This window comes from Rhinolophus sinicus, linkage group LG04, assembly GCF_036562045.2.
Source record: "Rhinolophus sinicus isolate RSC01 linkage group LG04, ASM3656204v1, whole genome shotgun sequence".
Lineage (NCBI taxonomy): Eukaryota > Metazoa > Chordata > Mammalia > Chiroptera > Rhinolophidae > Rhinolophus > Rhinolophus sinicus.
In genome coordinates, this window is record NC_133754.1 from 133,094,204 (window position 1) to 133,115,606 (window position 21,403).

At 33.6% G+C, this 21,403-nt stretch overlaps 1 protein-coding gene across 44 annotated transcripts in view; it reads left to right on the plus strand.

Annotated features, from left to right (window-relative positions):
• Positions 1-21,403, plus strand: part of PTPRD (protein tyrosine phosphatase receptor type D) — a 2,063,955-nt gene that overhangs the window by 238,551 nt on the left and 1,804,001 nt on the right. For 43 of the 44 annotated variants that reach the window (XM_074330405.1, XM_074330404.1, XM_074330420.1 and 40 more), the window contains exon 2: positions 8,510-8,564. The exons of the other annotated variant lie outside the window; for it this stretch is intronic. The gene's annotated coding sequence lies outside the window, so the exon portion shown is untranslated. The remainder of the gene's footprint in view (positions 1-8,509; positions 8,565-21,403) is intronic. 44 annotated transcript variants of the gene reach the window in all.

Genomic DNA, 21,403 nt, shown 5'->3' on the forward strand with positions numbered 1-21,403 from the left:
CTAGTTCCACCCATCCTCATGCTTTAACAACCATCATTAACATTTTTCTTTTCATTATTTGAAAGTAAAGGATCTGAATGCTGAGTTGCTTTGTATCAACATGCTCTTGGACATTTTCCAGTCTTACCAATGATAAATTTCTGTGGACATTCAATTCCCATCCGCTATCTTTTGTATACACTGATAGATAAATGTGGGAAATCTGTACCTTCCAGTATATTTTAGTGTGAACTTAAAACTGCTTAAAAAATAAAAGTTATCATCATATTAAACATATATAGGTTTGTTCTCTGTAAGTGTAATAAGCACATTCAGTCGTATTCCCTCCATGTTAGGAAAAAGAAAAAAAAAACTGGACTTCACTGAAATTGAAACATTTTGCTTTGTGAAAGATAGTGTCAAAACAATAAAAGACTAGGCACAAACTGAAAGAAAATATTTGCAAAAAAGACGCATCTGATACAGGATTGTGTCTTATGTCAGATTGTTGTAACAGAATAACAGAGACTATTTGGCTCAAACAACAGACATTTATTTCTCACAATTCTGAAGTCGAAGATCAAGGCACCAACAAATGCGGTGTTCTGCGAGGGCCCTCTTCCAGATTTCAGAATGCCAACTTCTTCTTGTGTCCTCAGATGGCAGAAAGTGTGTGAGAGATCTCCCTGGGTACCTTTTTTAAGGGCACTAATACCATTCATAGGGCTCGATCCTTATGACCTAGTTATCTTTCAAAGGCTCTGTCTTCTAATACTATCATATTTGGTGTTATAATTTCAACATCTGAATTTTGGAAGGACACAATAAATTTGATTCACTTCAGACTGTAATTCAAAATAATGAAAGAACTCTTAAAACTCAATAATAAGAAAACAAATAACCCTATTATAAAACCTTAATAGATACCTCACCAAAGAAGATATGTACATGGCAAATGATCATATGAAAAGATGTTCTACATCATATGTCATCAGGGAAATGGAAATTAAAACAATAACATGATACCATTGCATACCTATAGGATACTGATTATCTCAAATGCTCATGAGGATGTGGAGAAACAGAAATTCTCATTCACTGCTTGTGGTACAGCTACTTGGGAAGACATTTTGTCAATTTCTTACAAAAGTAAACATACTCTTACCATGCTGTGATCTAACATCCATGTTCCTTGGTATCTATCCACAGGAGTTGAAAATTTATTTCCACATAAAATTTGGAAATGGATGGTTATAACAGCTTTATTCATAATTGCTCAAACTAGTAAGCGACCAATATTTGTTGTCAGTATATGAATGGATACGTAAACTGGTACATCCAGACGATGGAGTAGTAGTTAGTGCTAAAAAGAAATGAACTATCAAGCCATGAGAAGACAAGGAGGAACTTTAGATGCATATCACTAAATGAAAGAAGCCAAACTTAACAGGCTGCATACTATTTGATTTCAACTATACAATGCTCTGGAAAAGGCAAAACTATGTACTCAATAAAAAGATCAGTGGTTTCCAGGGGTTGGAGAGCGAGAAGGATGCATAGGCTGAACACTAAGAATATTTAGGGCAATGGCATTACTCTATATGGTAATACAGTGATGGATATATAGCATTATACATTTGTCCAAATTCATTGATTTCATAACACTAAGCGTGAGTCCTAATGTACACTATAGACTCTGTGTGATAATGATGTGTCAGTGTAGTTTCATCAATTAGAACAAATGTACCAGCACCACTTTGTTCAGCTCTGGTTGGTGATGATGATAATGGGGGAGGTTATGCATGTTTTGTACTAGAGGGAATGTGGGTAGTGTATCTTTCACTAAATTTTGCTGTGAACTTAAAACTAAAAATATGTCTATTAAATTAAAATTAAAAAAAGAAAAAACCCTCAAGGAGACAATGGTTGTTCTTTATTCAGGATATTAAAAAGATACTGGGAATGGATGAGGGATTTGAATAGACATTTTTTCCAAATAATATATTCAAATGGCCAATAAGCACATGGAAAGATGCTCACATTATTAGCCATTTGAAAAATGCAAACCAAAACTGCAATGAGGTACAATCACAGGTCACCAAAACAGTTATAATTAAAAAGACAGACAATAACAAGTATTCATGAGGATGTGGAGAAATTGGAATCTTTATACATTTGCTTATGGGAATATACATGGTGCATCTGCTTTGGAAGACAGTTGCACAGTTTCTCTAAATGATAACCATAGAGTTACCATACAATCTAGCAAATTTTCTTCTAGGTATATACTCATAAGAAATGAAAAAAAAGTATGTTCACAATAATTTGTACACAAACGTTTAAAGTGTGGCTGCATTTCTTTCTGGGAGCTCTAGGGGAATTTTTATTCCCCTGGCTTGCAGTTTCTAGAGGCTACCGGCATTTCAGATGCACATTTCTATCTTCAAAGCCAAATAGGCCAATGGCTGGTCACGTCTTTGTCAGATCATATCACTCAGATTCTTATTCTCCTGCCTCTCTTTGTCACTTAAGAGGACCCTTATGATTATCCAGGACCCACCTGTACAATCCAAGGTAATGTCTACCATCTCAAGTTGAACTGAATAGAAATTTAATTCCATCTACAACCTCAATTACCCATTTGCCATTTACCATGTGACATAACATATTCACAGATTCTGGGAATTAGAACATGGACATCTATAGGGGGCAATTATATTGCCTACCCAAGATGACTCGTTCCATTTATTTTTATCATTTCTAAGTGATTATTTTAAAATTAAGCATAAATTTAAAAAATATTACTAAAAGAAAATGACCATTTATACTTGTTCATGTATTCAAACAATAATAAATTATTTGTTTGTATATATTCATATATACATTTTTATATAAGTGTTTATGCATATTACTATTTAGTAATTTATTTAGTTGGAAATAACTGATGAGAATATAGACCACAATGTTAGCTGGACTGATTTATCTCCAGGGACAGAAATTAGAGCCAGAAAATATGTGTGAATGTGTATGTGTGTGTACACATATTTGTGTGAATGTATGCACGTGTATATTTATACTTTTCCATGTTCCAGTGATTGCATTTCACACTTATTGTTAGAGAAACAATTTGAAAAGATTTAGAAACTGAAGAAATAATGTACTACATGCTATATTCTAGTGGAGGAGGTAAGTTATTTTTTAATAGCATGTGCTAAAAGATACATTTTTAATAAGGGATAAAGTTTTTGACATGTAACTGACCAAGAACATGCTATTAAGAATGATTCAGAGGCCGTGTTGTTGCTCAGAGGGACAGAGGGGTAGAGTTTTGACTGCGGTGATGTATGCAATGCATGGGCCACTGTTTCACCACTTTATGTGTTCATCATTCCTGTTTTAAATCAGTAGAGTTCTATTTCATACTCCAACAGCTATTTTCTGACATTCCTTTTGCCTAAAATTAGATAGTGCTGTTAAAAATCTACATAACATTTCATGTTAAGAAAGTGGATCATAGGCATATGTGATTGGCAATTTTAGATAACTTTTAGTTAGAAGCTCAGACTGATGTTAATATTGCCCCATGAAAAGTAACCCAAGGAAAAAAAGTCTGGAAGAAAAACAAAATGTACTCATGAAAGGCAGGATTTGTCTGGACTAGCCCTAGTGAAGGGCAATGGGGAATAAAGAGAGGCAGGACCAAGGGAGAGAAGCAAAAATCAATTGGGTGGGTGTGGGGGAGTGTGTGTGGCTCATGAGAATGAAAATGGGTGGAGACTGGTAGGATGGGTATAGGTTAGAGTGAGGAGAAAGAGAGTTCCCCCATGGCTAGGATTTGTCCACCTGGCAGAATAAGTATTTAAATGTTTATTTTAATGACGTCACGATTATTCAGCACATGAAGCTATAACTGTTTGTTGCAAAATTTCAAACAAATTGATAATCAGACGGATGGACATAACCAACTTCAATCAGAACTGTACAGTTGCTGTAAGGCTTAGGCAAGAATACATAGTCTGTGGAATTATAGTACCTCTCGCTTTCAGATGTGCATCCTCTTCTACTATTGACTCCAGCTAATATAACCAAAGGACAGGATAACAAGACACTCCAGATCAACGTACAGATACGGGCAAAAGATGCTCTCAAATATTATCTTCAACTCTAATCATAATATAAACACTGAATTTAGAATGGAAAAGAGGAAGAGCTCTTCATGAAATTGTTTTAAACCTATCTATTCAGATGTTTTTTGAGTTCTAATATCACTTATAGTTTAGAATAATACTGTGATCTTATAAAAGTACAGCATATGTAGTCTATGCCATATTAATTTAAATTACTGTATTATACATTTTCATATATTTTCAAATCATTGTTTTTATGATATTTTGTGCACTTTTTTGTTTAATGTTCTGACATTCTGGAACAGGTAATTGGTTGAGTGATCAATACATTTAAAACCCAAATTGAGTCCAATAATGAACCAGGTATTGTGTTGAATCTTAGGAATAAGAAGCTTAATAGACATGGTTTGCTTTCAAGGAGAACAAGTTCTTGTTATAGATGACATGAACTAAGAGCTAGGGAATGGATTTTGCTTCCAATTTTTCTTTTCACATTATTTTCCCATGGAGTTCTATTAATCTTTACATTGAAACATTTATTTCAACACTTGATCTTAGGATCCAATTTGTTCTTTAAAATGCTATTATCAATTCTAATGTTTTCTGTTGTGTTTTTGTAAAATCGCTTAAATTTAATATAATTTTGTATTGTCATACATAAAAGCTTTTAAAAGATTACTCAAAATTATCAAAACACAGTTTCATGTATAATTGAAGTCACAAATATGATCATTTATAATTCATAATAATAATTTTGATTAGTTTCTTTATCCAAGAGATAATTATTGAACACTTACTGAGTCAGAAAGTCTGGTGGGTGATTGGAAGTCATCAGTGTTCAAAAAGAAGATTAGTATTTTTGGCTTCAGTCTTCACAAATCTAGGACAGGTTGGGAAAGGTTAGTAGGGCTCAGAACAGGAAATTACGTAATTGTACTATAATAAGTAGGATGAAAGACTTACTGGATGTAACATTAGCACCTAAAATAAATATGTAACATAAATATGGAACAACAGAAAAGGCATAACATCAAGGAAATGTTTTCCATGATTCTGATTGTTGCTTGCTTTTTAAAATAAAAATCATAGCATTTATAAGAGGTGTTGGGTAGGTCTATTTAAATGGGAAATATGCCTTTTGTTAAAACAGTCATACCATATATAGTATACCATTATGCCTTTTGAGGAATTGCACTATTTTTATTTTTCTTTCAGTAAAATTTTAATCTCTAGTGGGAAACATACTAGTGAGTAAATACCAAGTAGAGGAAAACACACACATTAATATGCCTTAAGGGAATTTGAATCCAAAGGATTACTTAAATTACCTTGCTTTAGTCTATGAATGTCCCGTATTCACTAGATAATTATCTATGCATATGTTGTAATTTGGCTGTTTTAATAGATTGTTTAAATAATTTTAATATATGAAATATACCTATCCTGTGGTTTTCTAGCCTATAAATTCATTACTCATATGCATTTTTCTATTGCTACAAAGATTCAGTAATAATCACCCTCCTTGACTATGTTGATGCCTTTGTTATTTCTGAATTCTTGCATATTTTTTATCTTAAACATATAGAAATAGAAAAAGACTGGCACCAACATTGAAATTTCTAGAGCATTCAGTGCTTATTTAAGTCATTAAATGTCTTCTATACTCTATTTTATTAAAAAGGAAGCTTATATTCTTGAGTAAACAAAGCAAACAAGTAAAGAAAACTTGTCACCTATAATGACGCACAGCAAAATCAAAGGAACATCCTTGATGTGGACAATAGACAATATGATCTGATGGTCTCCCAATGAAATGCACGTGAAGTCCACATTAATTAGCTTATAAATCTGACTGATACTTGAGTTTATTTGGACTAGAAAGACTACCTACTGTCAAGCAATCAAGCACTACCACATTAATTGCAATTTATTCCAACAACCAGAATTTATCGATCCTAGCATACACTTATGCCACAGCAGTATCATTATTTGACTTTATTTTAACAGCTTCAAAAGGTTAGAAAGTTGGAAACCACTGTGAAAGAGATCATTAAAAAGTTGAGTTGTTACCATTGCTTCACATGACTACTATATAGATATATGAAGTTATATAGAAGTAGAAGGAAAAAGGAACTACTATTTATTAAGCACTTAATAGGAGCTAGTGCCTTCTTATACCAAATATTACTTAATGATCACAAAACATACACACGAAAGCAAGGAAAATCAATACCGTGTTTCCCCGAAAATAAGACCTAGCCGGACAATCAACTCTAATACGTCTTTTGGAGCAAAAATTAATATAAGACCCGGTATCATTTTATTATAATATAAGACCCAGTCTTTAATATAATATAATATAATATAATATAATATAATATAATATAATATAATATAATATAATATAATATAATATAATATAATATAATATAATATAAAATACTGGGGCTTATGCTAAAGTTTTGTTCCAAAAGACACATTAAAGCGGATTGTCCGGCTGGGTCGTACTTTTGGGGAAACAAGTATTGTTATTTTACAGATCAACTTCAGCTCAAAAAGGATAAATACATTTCCTGGAACTGTAATATTTAAATAGTAAAACTGTCTATCTGACTCCAAAGTATGTGTTTAATTTCTTACATGATTTCTTGCAAGATTTTTGTACACTGACCGTTCTACGATATCATGGCCCTCTTAACACACTTTATGTGACATTGAAAGTGTAAAGACAGCTCATTCGCATACGTTTTGTGCCCATGATGGTCTTTAAAACAGAAAACATCAATACTGTGTTTCCCCCAAAATAAGACCTAGCAGGATCATCAGCTCTAATGCATCTTTCGGAGCAAAAATTAACATAAGACCGGGTATTGTTATGTTGTTATGTTATGTTATGTTATGTTATGTTATGTTATGTTACGTTACGTTACGTTACGTTATGTTACGTTACGTTACATTATATTATATTATATAAGACTCAGTCTTATATTAAAATAAGACAGGGTCTTATGTTAATTTTTGCTCCAAAAGATGCATCAGAGCTGATGGTCCGGCTAGGTCTTATTTTCAGGGAAACATGGTATCTGATCACTCTCATTTGTTATTTGTATTAACTTTTATAAGCCAACATGATTTTTTTTCTTTATTTAAGCATAGAGTTCAATAGAGTTGTGGAATTTCACCTATAATTAGGTAATGTACATAGCATACCTGGTAAGATAATTTTATAGCTTCAGCAAATCTTTAGGAAGTAGTGAATGTGAAGAATGGCTTAAAGTATTGGTATTTTATTTTCTCCCAAGTAAAAAGGCTATCATACTTAATTTAATTTTTGACAATTAAAAATTGCTTATATTTAGGGTATATGAATTGATGTTTTGTTATACATACACATTGTGAAGTATTCATCACAATGAAATTAATTAACATATCTGTCACCAATTATAGTTAGCATTTGTGTGTGTGAGAGAGATAAGAACACAAGATTTACCCTTTTAGCAAATTTCAAGTCTATCATGCAGAATTGTTAACTATACTCACATTGTATGTTAGATCTTCAAAGCATATTTGTATTGTGTAACTGAAACTCTGATCCATCGTCCAGTATTTCCTCATAGCATCCTCCCCCAAGTCCCTGATAATTATCATTCTATTGTCTTTTTTTATGAATTTGACATTTTTGATGCATATATGACTGAGAACAGGCATTGTTTGCCCTACTGCATCTGACTTATTTCACTTAAAATAAAGTTCCCAGAATTATACATATTGTCACAAATGGTAGGATTTCCTTCTCTTTTAAGGGTGACTAATATCCCTGTGTGTGTGTGTGTGTGTGTGTGTGTGTGTGTGTGTGTGTAGTCACATTTTATTCATCCATTATCTGTCATTATGTAAAACAGTATGGGGTTTCCTCAAAAAATTAAAAATGCAACTATCTTATCATCTAGCATTTCACTTTTATATGTATGTATATCAAAAGGGAATTAAATCAGGATCTCCCAGAGATATCTGCATTCCCATATTTATTTCAGCATTTTTTACAATAGCAAAATATGGAAACGACCTAAATGCCCCTCAATGGATGAACGGATGAAATTTATTATTTTTTAGATATATTTTCTGTGTAGGCCTGTGTGACTGATTAGCTATCACAACTCTTCATGCATCCTCTATAAATCCCTGACTGGATTTAAGCCAGATTTAGTCTGGCTTGGAGGAAAAGAAGAAAAGGTAGAGGCCCTAAAATTCCTCTTGTCTAGAGTAGGTCTACTTTTAATGCTTTCATTTCTTTTTCACTTCCATAAAATTCCATTTACAGAATAAATAAATTAGCCAATAATTTTTAAAACAATAATTAAATGAAAAATCGTGGATCTAGTCCAATGTCCTCATTTTTGCAGGTGAAGAAATGGAGAATCAAAGAAGTAAAGGACCTGTCTCAAAGTCTCACTAATAGTAAGTAATATCTGTTTGTCTAGAATGAGATATTGCACTATTTGACCCAAGTTTTATCCATTAAATAAAAAGTTTCTAATTTCTGACACAATGTTGAAAGCTGTATGAAACTCTGCTTTGATCTCTGTTTAGACCACATATGTTCAGTGGCATTAATTGCATGCCAGTCTTTGTTCAGTACTCCTGATACCTAGAAAATGAGTTACAGGATGTTCTTTTTAAGGAGCGATGTGTAGCTCATGAGATCATGTATAATAGCAAAAGAAGAAAGCGGCCGTCATTTGAGGGCTTACCATGCCCTCAGTGCTTAATATGAGTCATCCCATTTAATCTTCACAGAAATATTGTAAAAGAAATGGTTTTACCCCTATTTTGGAAATAAGCTAAGGCTCTAAAATGGTGGATAGTTTGCCCAATTACATAGAACTATTTGATGTAAGAGTTAGTTTCAAATTTAAATCTCTCTGACTTCAAGATCCCCGCTTATTGTATTATGCAATTCTGGACTTAAACAAAGTCATGGATCAATACAGATAGCACATAAATCCCAAGTAGTCTGATGTAATCAGTTCTGTGATAGAGAGCATAGGTCAAGGTGCTAAGTGAAAACTAAGTCGTGAAGATCAATTTGGGTTGACACTGTAAAAATTGATCGGCTTTTCCTATTGACTCCCAACTAGCAAACTGTTAAAAAGCTTGTTACTGTGAAGACATTAGATATAATGTTATGGTAAATGAGGGAAAAAATATTGGCAACACTATACATAATGGCATTACACGTAGAGGTTGCTGTATTGTCAAGATAGAACGAGAATATCAAATCAGAAGCCTTTTTTTTTTTAGCGGTTGGAATATGATTGTTGAACCAAGTAAATGTTATTTTGAGTTGGACGGAATATGTATGTGTGGGGTTGGATAAATTTTTCTTTCAAGAGGAGAATATGAGAAGCATGGAGGTAGAAATGAGTAGGGGCATTTTGGCAATAGGGCATACCCTACATCATAGGACATGATAAAAAAGAGTGAGACAGTATTTCAAAAGTTTGTAATGGGATTCATCTGTGGAAGTCTTTGAATCCCATTCTAAAAATTATATTTTACTATATAAATGAAAACTAGTCACTGATGGTATTGGTCTTTTGTTATTATTTGTTGTTTGATTGTTGTTCTCATTGGTACAATGCTATAACCAGAGCTGCATCTTGGAAGAATTATGATGGCATTATGATGGGTGGACTATATGGACAAAAAAAAAAACAGATATGAGGAGACCAAATAGTGGGTATGGAAAACTAATGAGGGCCAATATCCCAACTTTATTTTTATCTGTTAATAATCTCAAGATCCATCTGTGTTGTCACAAACGGCAATATTTCATTTTTTCTTATGGCCAAGTAGTATTCCATTGTGTATATGTACCACATTTTCATCCAATCATCTATCGAAGGACACTTTGGTTGTTTGTATGTCTTGGCCACCATGAATAATGCTGCGATGAACATCGGGCTACATATTTCTTTATGGATAAATGTTTTCAAATTTTGGGGTGGGTGTCTGGAAGAGGGATTGCTGGATCGTATCGTGATTACATTCTTAATTTTTTTGAGGAACCCCCATACTGTTTTCCGCAGTGGATGTAACAATGTGTATTTCCATCAACAGTGTATGATGGTTCCTTTTTCTCCACATCTTCTCCAATGCTTGTTATTATTTGTCTTGTTGATGATAGCCATTCTAACAAGTGTGAGGTGGTTTGATTTGCATTTCCCTAATAGCTAGTAAAATAGAGCATTTTTTGTTTGTTTGTTTGTTTTCATATATCTGTTGGCCATTTGTTCTTCTTGGGAAAATTGTCTGTTCAGGTCCTCTGCCTAGTATTTAATTGGATTGTTTATTGTTGTTGAGTTGTATGAGTTTTGTATCTATTTTGGATATTAGCCTCTAATTGGAGGCATTGTTTGCAAACATCTTCTCCCTTTCCATTGGTTGCCGTGTTGTTTTGTTGATGGTTTCTTTTACTGTGCAAAAGCAGTTTAGTTTGATATAATCCCATTAACTTATTTTTGCTTTTACTCCCCTTGCCTTTGAGGCCTGGCTCTGTGAGTTTGGTGGTATAGTAGTATATGTGCCTTCCAGTTGCCCTTTTCTTGATAAATATTTGTTGAATAAATAAATACATTTCTTTTCAAACTGCCTGTCATGTAAATGAGAGAGTAGATGTCATCAGAGATTATTATTATTATTATTATCTTTATTACTATTATTCCGGAACCCTATCTCTTCTTAGAGGAGAAGACTTTCTTAAAAACAAACAAACAAACAAACAAAAAAAAACTTTTCTTGTGCTTTTAAGATGCCTGTATTTACCTAAAATTTGCACTTCAGATGAAGAAAAGGAAAATTAAGGGATACTTGATTTCCTCCTCTGGAGCCTAAACAAATAGGAAGTAGCTGTGTTATTCTAAAGCATTTTGCTAGCATAACAAAGGAACAACAACAATGAAAAAGCCTTTATGCAAATTAAGAATCATTTTAAACCCTCAGTAGTCTCATTTTAGAACAGTTAATCTTCCAAGAATTATATGCATCAGTTAATGAGCCTGAACGATACCACCCCATAACCTGTTCCTTCCTAACTAGGATCTCTCAAGTAATGGAAACTACACTGAATAGTTTCGTGTATTTTGCTTAGTTGAATTTGCAGCTATGAAACGTTTTTCAGAATATTTTTCCAGTCTTGCATTACATTTTTGATCCCAGGCCCCCTTTAGAAATGTAATTTGTTTAATTTATATCCATTTGCCTTATACACCGTATATCCACTAGATGTATTTCTTCTATATTCGATCTCTGCTCTGCTTTCTTAAAACTCTGATCCAAACATAGGCTATACCTCTCAAAGGCAATGCCTTTGCTATTACAGATCTTTTTCCCAAACTGATACACATTAACATTGCTGAATTTCTAAGAAAGCAGCATTTTGATGTAAGGGCTATTCAAGTCAATTTTATATATACGATTTGACATTTTGTTTGGCCAAGTATTTGTAATGAAAGGTGAGTTAGAGTTTTAGGTTGGAAAGGAAAGTAGCACTACACCTTTATTATAGTTATAATAAAAGTCAAAATAAGTCAACCTTGCAAGGTTTTGGTGTGAACACTGAATATCCATAACACTGTGTCTGGCAGATAGGAATATTATTTGTTGATTAAATAATGTATTATTGGCTTGTAACTAATAGTTCTTTTGTTTCACTTGTCTATTTGTGGAAGTACTCTAGCCTATCAGTTAAAGGTTACGTTGGTATGGATAGATATCCAGCATTAGATTTTAGGCAACTATCTCAACAAATAATCCTTTGCCTGCTTGAATGTCATTCATTAGCCAGAAAGGTGAATTCGTGCAGGGACTAGTTCCTGGTAACCAACTGTTGAGAACTGGAGAAGAACATGACATTCTCAGCATTGTTTCCTGGTTATGACTATGATACTGTTAGCAAGACTCAGTGGTATTGTAGTTATAGTTTTTTTGTATGTATTCCAAATTGGCCTTGGGCTAAAAATAGAATGAGTTTCATATAGTAGAGATAAAACTTACTGCATGATTCTTTAATATCTGGTATATAGAAATGAGGGGGGATATTTGCTTTGTTTTCCAAGACAATTAATTAATACATTTGTAGTACTATGAAGGTTTTAAAGAAACAGGATTGTTAAAAACATGTGTTTGCATAATATAAGATATTATGTTATGGGAGGTAGTTTTGTACAGAGATCAAGAGTATAGGTTCTGGGGAAACATAATATGTAAAAAATCATTGGTTCTACCATTTATTATTTGTATTACCTTAGAGAAGTTTTTAAGTGCTTCTGTGCCTCAGTTTCTTCCCCTGTAACTATATTTAACTCATAAAGCTGTTCTAAGTATTAAATAAATTAATGCATGTACATTTTCTACATATAAGCTTTCCTTTTAAATATTGTTAAAAAGTTTGCTGATTTAGTATCATTTGAGTTATATATAAAATTTTTGGTTTCTTAAACTTCCCAAGTTATAATGGAAGAAAATAAATAAATAAAACATGAGTCCATATACAAAGTCTCGTTTTATTTTTATGTTTACAAGGGCACTGCAAACATGTAAATGCATGTTTAAAATGTCATTAGGTCATTATGTCAATACATGTTGAAAATCTCATTAATATGCTTAGTACATATTCATTTATACTCTTCCTGATATTTTCCATATCATTTTCTATTCAAATGCACAGTACATTGATAAATCTGATTCTTTGGAACTGTATCTAAATCCATTTGGAATATGACATTAAGAAGACTAAGCGTGGTGTGTTGGTAGTGCAGATAGATAGATAGATAGATAGATAGATAGATAGATAGATAGATGAGTTTATAATCTACATCAATATCTATTTCTAAGCCTAACTTAATCTTTGGAATGAAATTTTATTGGAATTTATAATAAAATGCATATACACATAGTGCGATATCGAGGGGGAATTCCGTCTTATAAATGGCCTGTATTAAAGAGATTTAAAAATAATTTTTAATACGATACTTTTTCCCCCACATTTAATAAACCAAAAACGGGGCACTAAGTTTCAAAGATATAGAATTTAAAAAGAAAGATCATTGTTGAAAAGCAATTAAATACTCTGGCAAAGTTCAGTAATGCCTGAATTTGCTGATGTTGCAGTTTCAAGTCAACTCACGTTTTCTTCAGATGGCTACTCCCTCCCCTCTACCCATGCCTCAGAGTCTTCTTTATAATATAGCTCTTGTCAATAACTGCCTTATAGTTATTTGCCAACTCTTTTATTTTTTTTGGGGGGAGCACGGGTGAAAAGGATACTTTTTCTTTCATTGTTTTTTATTTTGTTTTTATCTCCTATCTTCTGGGACAGAAATAAAGATTGTATGGACGTAATTTTCTTAATTGTTGAAGCATCTATGCCTACTTATTCCAATCTTTCTCCTTGTTAAGTTCCTACTTGTGACTGAATTTTGGCCAATGGAACATAGGCAAAGTTATGTGTTCCACTTCCTGGCCCATACTAACCTGGCACACAAGCTCCTCCATTCTCTTTCCCTTCCTGTGATAATTTTGAGATGCACATCAAATCCGTGTTCTCCCAAAACCCCATTGCCTTTTGTTTCCTTTTTCTCACTACTTACTAATCTCCTTTCATCAGATGCAGTCTTGGCTTTCACCTATTTATGGCTCAATATTGGTTAGAATTCTACAATACTCAGCATTACAAACACTCATTTATTTATTTATTTTCAAACAAAAACTCATAGACACAGACAATAGTCTAGTGGTTACCAGAGGGTAAGGGGGCAGAGGGATCATACAAGAGGGTAAAGGGGCTCACATACATGGTGATGGAAGGAGAACTGACTTTGTGGTGAACACAAATACTCATTTTAATTACAGAGACAAGAGAATGAATGATGCCCCACTAGCCTTTTGCTGAGGGTTGCACTTGTTTATTTGTGCTTGCCTATTATATTTCCATGGACTTTATATATACTTTGAGGAAGTTAGTTTGCTAGGAAGAGGGACCTACAAAATACTAAGTTCTGATAATTTAAACAAGACTTTGAAGCAGTAACAAAATTGAGGCACCTGAAGTGACGCTATTGGAAAAAGAAGGAATATTGACGCAAAAGCGTTTGTGTCAACAACTTAAAGAAGTTCCAGTTTCCTGGAAAGAACAGGAGAAATAATATCAGATAAGTCCTGAAAAAAGGAAGTTTGGAAGAATATTATCCTGAGGGGGAAGGGTTACTTTTTAAAATTTGATTTAAAGTTATTAGCTATATTGTGATTGTCGTATATCATGTTATAATCTCTTTCCATAGCCTTTATTAACAAAGTCGATGAACTACCTTCAGACTTTCTCCCATCTTTAGTTTTGTGCAAAATACTTACCTTTAGAACTTGGGCATCAGCAACATAATATTTTGTGGACTAACCATGTTTTCTTTCTTCACTGTATACATGGGACTGTTTAGAAATCCAGTATTCCATTTTGTACGTTAAAAATGGAAACAAGGAAAACTGGGGCAACTTTGAGAAGATTTCTGTAACATTGGTGGGAAAAGGGACTTTTTTTTTCCCAATAACATAAAATTCAAATGTCACAGTATTTAATGCATTAGTTCAAAGGTTGAGAAGGCAGAGGAGCCGATTGTTCAGCAAGCCCAGAAACCTGGGTACAAAAAGCCTCAGTTGTGCAGGAGAAAGGATCAGGCATTTATAATAGTGTTGTTTCTTACTACGATTGATTAAGAGTAGCAAATTACTTCAGAGTAAACTTGACATAAAATAATGTACCATTCCTATGGCAAGTGAAATTCCATTGACTAAAGGCAGGCTGCATTGGAGGATAAACAATTATAGAAGTGTTTGCTGGTACTGAATGATCTTCTTAGGTATCCTAGTGTGTGTCATACAAGTGGCAGACCTTAATTAGGGAGGCTGAGTTTAATGTCCCTCCTTAAGATTTTACCTTTTTTAATGGAAGTAAATGTTCTCTCTCTCCCAGCCTGTTTGTATCCTACACTCCTCAAAAATGAAATTAGAAAAGAGCAGACTCCACTTCATCAGGGCAGCCAATTAAATGGCTGAGAGTGTCTGTTTCTGTGTTGTTTTCAGAAACAATTGTATCATTAAATCGCTAAAATTGTAGTGTCAGCAGTAAATAGAGCAAATAGCTGGGAAAGAGGGGAGATATGAACCACAGAGCCACTTTGATGTCTTCCTGCCCTCCTTTCCAGTGTCTGTTGCTGAACAAGCTATAAACAAAATGTGAGGGAGCAAAGGCTTGTGCTTCAGAACCTGGTGGCTTCAACCTCCCTTTTCTGGGAGGCTCGCGCTGATTTCCCCTGCTCCCACTTGATGCCTTAGGCAGACGCACTAATCAATGTTTCAAAACACAACTTCCACTGCTCTGCTCTGTTTTTTTCTCCAATTACTGGAATACACTCTCTCATCTCCTTAAAAAAATATAAAGTCCATTCATTTATTTATTCAACAAATGCCTATTAAGCTACTTACATTGTGCTAGGCACAAATCAAGACTAAGGAACATCAGTGAACAAAACAGGCAGAACCCCCGCCTTGAAGGAGATTGCTTGGAGGTGGTAGAAACAGACAAATTATATGCATCATAAATCTGTCAGCTATATAGTTGCATAAGGGAAATAAAGATTCAGGAGACTGCAGCTTTTAATCAAGTAGTCAAAAGTTTGGAAGATGTTTTATGCTGTCCTGAGAGGCTCATGGCATAGAGGTTTTCAATTCATCCAGCTCTCTCACTTGTTAGTTGTGTGATTTTGGTAAACAATATATTCCTAAAGTGGGAATAATATTAGTACCTATTGAGGCATATTGTATGTGAAAGATTTAAAACATAGTATGTAGTACACTTTACATAGTACATATAGTAAATACAATGTGAATTCTCTTATTATGTTCTGAAAAGAGTGTATGCATTAATTTAGAGATACCTGAGTGTGAAAACTCAGAGATTTTTCTTTTCTCCTCACTAATCTGAATGTCAGTTTTATGATCAGGAAAATTAAGATTATTCTTACTATTTAGAGCTGCGGTTAGGATTATAAATTCTTGTTATATATTCCTAGGAGGTTTTTGTTAAATGTCATGCCTTCTCTTCTGGATCCAGTTAAAATGCTTTGACATCTTCTCGTATCATCTCAGCTAATGAAAATTTTAACTCTCCTAATGTCACTCATGGTGCTTATTACATACTAGTTTGTACTACGTTGCATTTCCTCCATTCTAAAACACGGATGATTAGAAGCACACTGTCGATTTAATAGCAGCTTTTCAAAGTGAAAAAAGAAACACTCCTACATTAAATACACCCATCAATTATATGATGTGCCCTCATTTTAAAACATTAAAAAGAAATGCATTATAGAATCAAGGAACTGTGTTTCTGTTTATATGTCTTATTGCCGCTACGGTGTGATTAACTACTCAGAACCTATGTCATTCTTGATATCATTTTCTTTTCTTAACCCGCTGCCTTACACATTTGAAGAGCTCAATAAATATTTCCTGGATGATGGAATGGATGATTGTATAATTTCTTGAACAAAAGAACTGATTTCAATTTATACATGGATATTGAATGAAAGTGGTCATGGCTTTTCAAGTAGGGGTCATTCTTCACTCAACATTTCATTACAAATAGTAAAGATATAGTAAGGTGATTTTTTTTTTTTAAAGCAATATGCATGAAGAACTTTGAAAGACGTTTATTTCTGTTGATTGTATGCTTGGTTAGGACTCTTTTTGATTGCAAGTATAGGGGGAATTTCTCTATAAGCATACAGCATTCTAAAGCTAGTATAGAACTCAAGAACTGGAATGCAGAGGCAACTCTGCTCCACTTTCAGCACCGATTTATTTATGAATCATCTCTTACTGAAAATAAACCACTCCTATGTAACTGAGTGGCATGGAAAAACCTGGCAGTCAGGAATTCAGACAGGGCACAGAAGGGAGGGGTTTGCTTCTGCCGTGCAGTGTCAGGGTTCTCACCTGGAAGACTTGAGCATCCGGGTTTAATTCAAATGGTGAGGGACTGGCCTGTCTTGTTTAAACCCTCAGTGACAGCCCCTTTCAGGCTAGTCAGGCTTCTGATAATGGTCTTCTCAAGGCCCTTCAAAATCCTTTCATTGCTGGGTGCAAAGCCAATGTCACATGGATTAGGTTTCTATTGTAATAGCACTAATCTTGTTTACCCCTGTCTGGACTGGGCAGTGTTTGGTCAGAGAAGCAAAATCACTACAATGTGCAATAAGGGATTTATTACATTTTGGAGGCCAGTGGGAATGTTTACATAAGGCTGTTGCCTCTGCATCTGATGTTGAGTCAGAAATTGCTGTAAGTTGGTTGGACTGTTAGTCAGGTGACTGTGAAATAAAGGAGATTAAGGAGAAAACTAGAACCTAGGAGGATAAACTGGAACCCATGAAGGTAAACTGGAACTTGTGTCTGTCTCTCACCACCATGAATGCTGCTGATTCCCATGACTTGCAGAACTCAGCAGAGCCACACATGCATTCAACCCAAACTCATAGAAGCTGAAGAAGGAAAATCAGCAGAAGCTTAAGGAGCTGCATGCCTTAGAGCTGCTTTATGCCAAAGAGTTATGCCAGCAAATCAGGGTGTGTGCAGGCTGCCTCAGATCCTGACATCCTACACACTCCATTAGGGAGAAAAATGGCTATCACTTCTCTGCTTGCTAAATCATGTGCAGATTTCTCTTGTTGCCTAACTGGAAACCATACAAGGAATTAAATTTGGGGAAATGTTGTTTCAGCTTAGCTAAGATGACTCAATAAAAGACACCACAGGCGTGTGTATCAAAAACCTTTAAAATGTTCATTTCCATTGACTATATAATAATCTTGAAGTTATAGAAACCCAATCTAGACAACTGAGAAAAAAAAGAAAAAAGAAAAGGGAGGAAAATTACTATAAAAAATACAAGCTTCATAAGTGTTCTTCTAAAAAGCCAAGGTCAGAAATGCAAATATGCCTCAGGAATATATCTCTGTGAGAGTCCAAGTCATACCCTTTGTCTCTGTTCTTTGTTACTGCTTTTCTCTGTAATTTGTTTTTATTTTTCCCTCTAACACCAGCCATGTTTCCTCTGTACACTCAGTCTGTATGTTAGATCACACCACCGTTACGTTTGAGATTTATATAGTGGAACTACCCAGAGCAGATTAAGGTCATTCTTTCAGTCCCAATTAAAATATTTCAGAGGAGTATTCAAGTTTACTGTGACAGAGGGCAAGTTCATGTTTTACATGCTGACAGTTGCTGTCTCAAGTACGTGGATGAAATAAGGAAATGGCAATTTCCAGAAAATGAGTACTGGAGTACAGTTCAATAGATACCCTCTAGAGTCCAACATTTGTCCCAAATTTACTAATCTGTAATTACAAATATAAATGCATGAGTTATTTTCCTGTATTATCTAAAATCCTCAAAAATGTGAATATCTAATAGTCACAAATAAATTGTTACACCATTTGACAAACTATACATCAAAATGGTTATAAAGTTCTAAATAATATAAAATGCACATGATATCACATTGAATGCAAGAAGTAAATAAAATGTTATGCTCAGTGTAAACTCAATGAGTAAGAATATCACTATAGTAGTTGTGTCCACATTGTGAGATTTTTTCTGTTTTTTTCCAGCTTTTATGTGTTAAAATTATTTACTTTTATATTTTAAGAAACATTTATATAAAATGGCTTAACAACAGAACATTAGGTACATGATGTACTCATTAAGATGTTTCCAATCAAAACCAAGAAAAAAATATCTAATTACCTCACCCATCAAGTGTTCAAGTAGAGAAAGAAAGTACTCCTGGTCTTTATAATCTTATATGCTGTCCAAGGACATGTCAAATGACTAGTTTAAAACATATAATAACTTTTTAAAGATTTATTCCAATATAGTAATGCTACTCTCAATTAATCCTGATTCTTTGGAATATGCAACTTTTACAAATTCATTTAAGCCCCATGTGAGTCTCTTGAAATTAGTCATGTATTGCACAAGTAGTAAAGAGGACAATGGCAGCCAAAAGAAACTTTAACTGAGTCAGATAAAAAGCTACAAGTGTGTTTTTAGTTTGTTGAATGACAAGTGATATGCAGTCTGTAATGGTAAATTTATGAATGGAAGATCATGAGCATTAAAACATTTTGAAATGTTAAGGAGGATATATGGGAAATGTAAAACCAAACTTTATATTGCTCTCTATTCTTCAACAAAAAGCAACTATTAATTCCAATATATTATGTTAGTGTTCTAAATGTATTTCTTATGAAATACTAGTGATATTAATAAATGCATGGCTTAATTTTATCATTGAAGAGCAAGAATTTGACTCTGAAGAGCTAATCTAGCATCTGTTTTCTACAATGCAGCAATATTTTGTAGATGCTAGAAAATAATTCAACCTATGTTAATGAAGATACAAAAGAATTAGGCTGGTCTGAGAACTTCAATCTACATGCCATTTTGACCTATCAGCGTTTCAAGACAATGAGATTTAAAAAAAAAAAAAAAAAAAAGGAAAGAAAGACAGGAAAAAGAGAAAGGGGCAATCTTTTGATTTTAATGTTCTGATAAGTTGAACCTCTGTCTTCATATTACCTCTTTCTCCACTGTAATTAAATTGTTTTATAGCTTAGAATTGAATTTATCTCCATATGAAGGCCAGACTCACAGATTATATAATCAAGTATTTTTCCACATATAAATTATTGTTTTTTTAAAAATGCTTTATTTAATTTCTTGGTGTGACATTGGTTAGTAAAATTATATAGGTTTCAAGTGTACATTTCTATAATATATTATCTATATATACATTCTTAAGCCTTTACCTCCAAACACTCAAAGTTTCATAGGAAAACTCTTTTGACAATAGCTGTGTTGACCAGATTCTAGGAGATAAAAATCTTCGTGTAAGAAAAATTTTCCTCTTCTCTATGCACTTGTCTAAGTTACTAACAAGTCCCTATGGGCAGAGAGGTTTGTAGTAGTGGCATGTGTGTGTATGTGTGTGTGTGTGATGTGCATTTAAAAAAAAATAAGATTCTTGTACTTTCAAATCTTGAAAAAAATGTAAAAATCTTCCCTTACTTCCCTTCTTTCCTACACTTCTTTCTTCTTTTTTTCCTTGTTCTACAGTCTCTGTGCAAAAGCATTTTAAAGTACAAGGTGTAATTCAATAGACATCATTATGAAACAAAAAAAGAATATCTGAGTTTGTGCCTCATGAGCTATTAGCATAGTATTCTGGAATGGCCCCAGGCTAGATCAGTCACTGATTAATATGTTTGCCTCTTAATATTCCTTAGGATTCCTAATTTTTTCCTAATCTGTATAGGGCCGATTAAATAAAAAAAAATTTTTGTTTGTTTGCTTGTTTGTTTGTTTGTTTTTATTTGTTTTGCTTTTAAAATGGGAACTAATCTACAGAGAGAGAGAGTTTATATCAGGGGCTACAGCAGTCTTTTTCCTTTTACTGTCTATCCTAGCCCAGTAGCAGGAAACTGTTACAATCAAAACTCCGAAAATTGTGGATGCAAAGTAATACGTTTCCTATTGCAAGAACTCAAGAGTAATTTTTCTGAAAGATATCGAAGAGTAGGGCTGGGTCTCTGCAGGAGCCCTGAGACCACTGGATGGTCACCAAAGGTCTCCTTGACAAGTTTGGTGTTGTCAAGCTTGGTGTTGTCAAGCTTGTCAAGCTTTTTGAACACTAAATATTCATGCATTGATATAAAAGACAGGAAAAACATATTTCCTTATATATCCTTTCTCAGATGTTTGTTCTCATCAAGCTGTAAGAAATGCTTTAACAGTATTTACTTTATGCAAGAATTCTGTATTCTATTATGTTTGTCCACCAAGTGGTTCTGAAACCATTGTCATGATATATCATATTTCAAAGATTACTTCAAATTTGAGAGTTAATTCCATTAAGTCTATCAAGTACATGTAAATTTTGGACCTGAAAATAATTCCAGTTATTCTAAACAATTAGGAAATGATAGACAAGAATGTGTAGACAAATGTACATTTTATACTAATTTCTCTCACAGCCATGATTTAACCGACTGAGTGATAAATGATCTGGCTGTTTCTTTAAGATAATTCAACTATCATGTGAATAGTATTTTATTTTAGGAGAAAAGGTCACATTAACTCTTAATGAAAATAAAAGTTTTTGTTTTTTTTAATCTCTCACC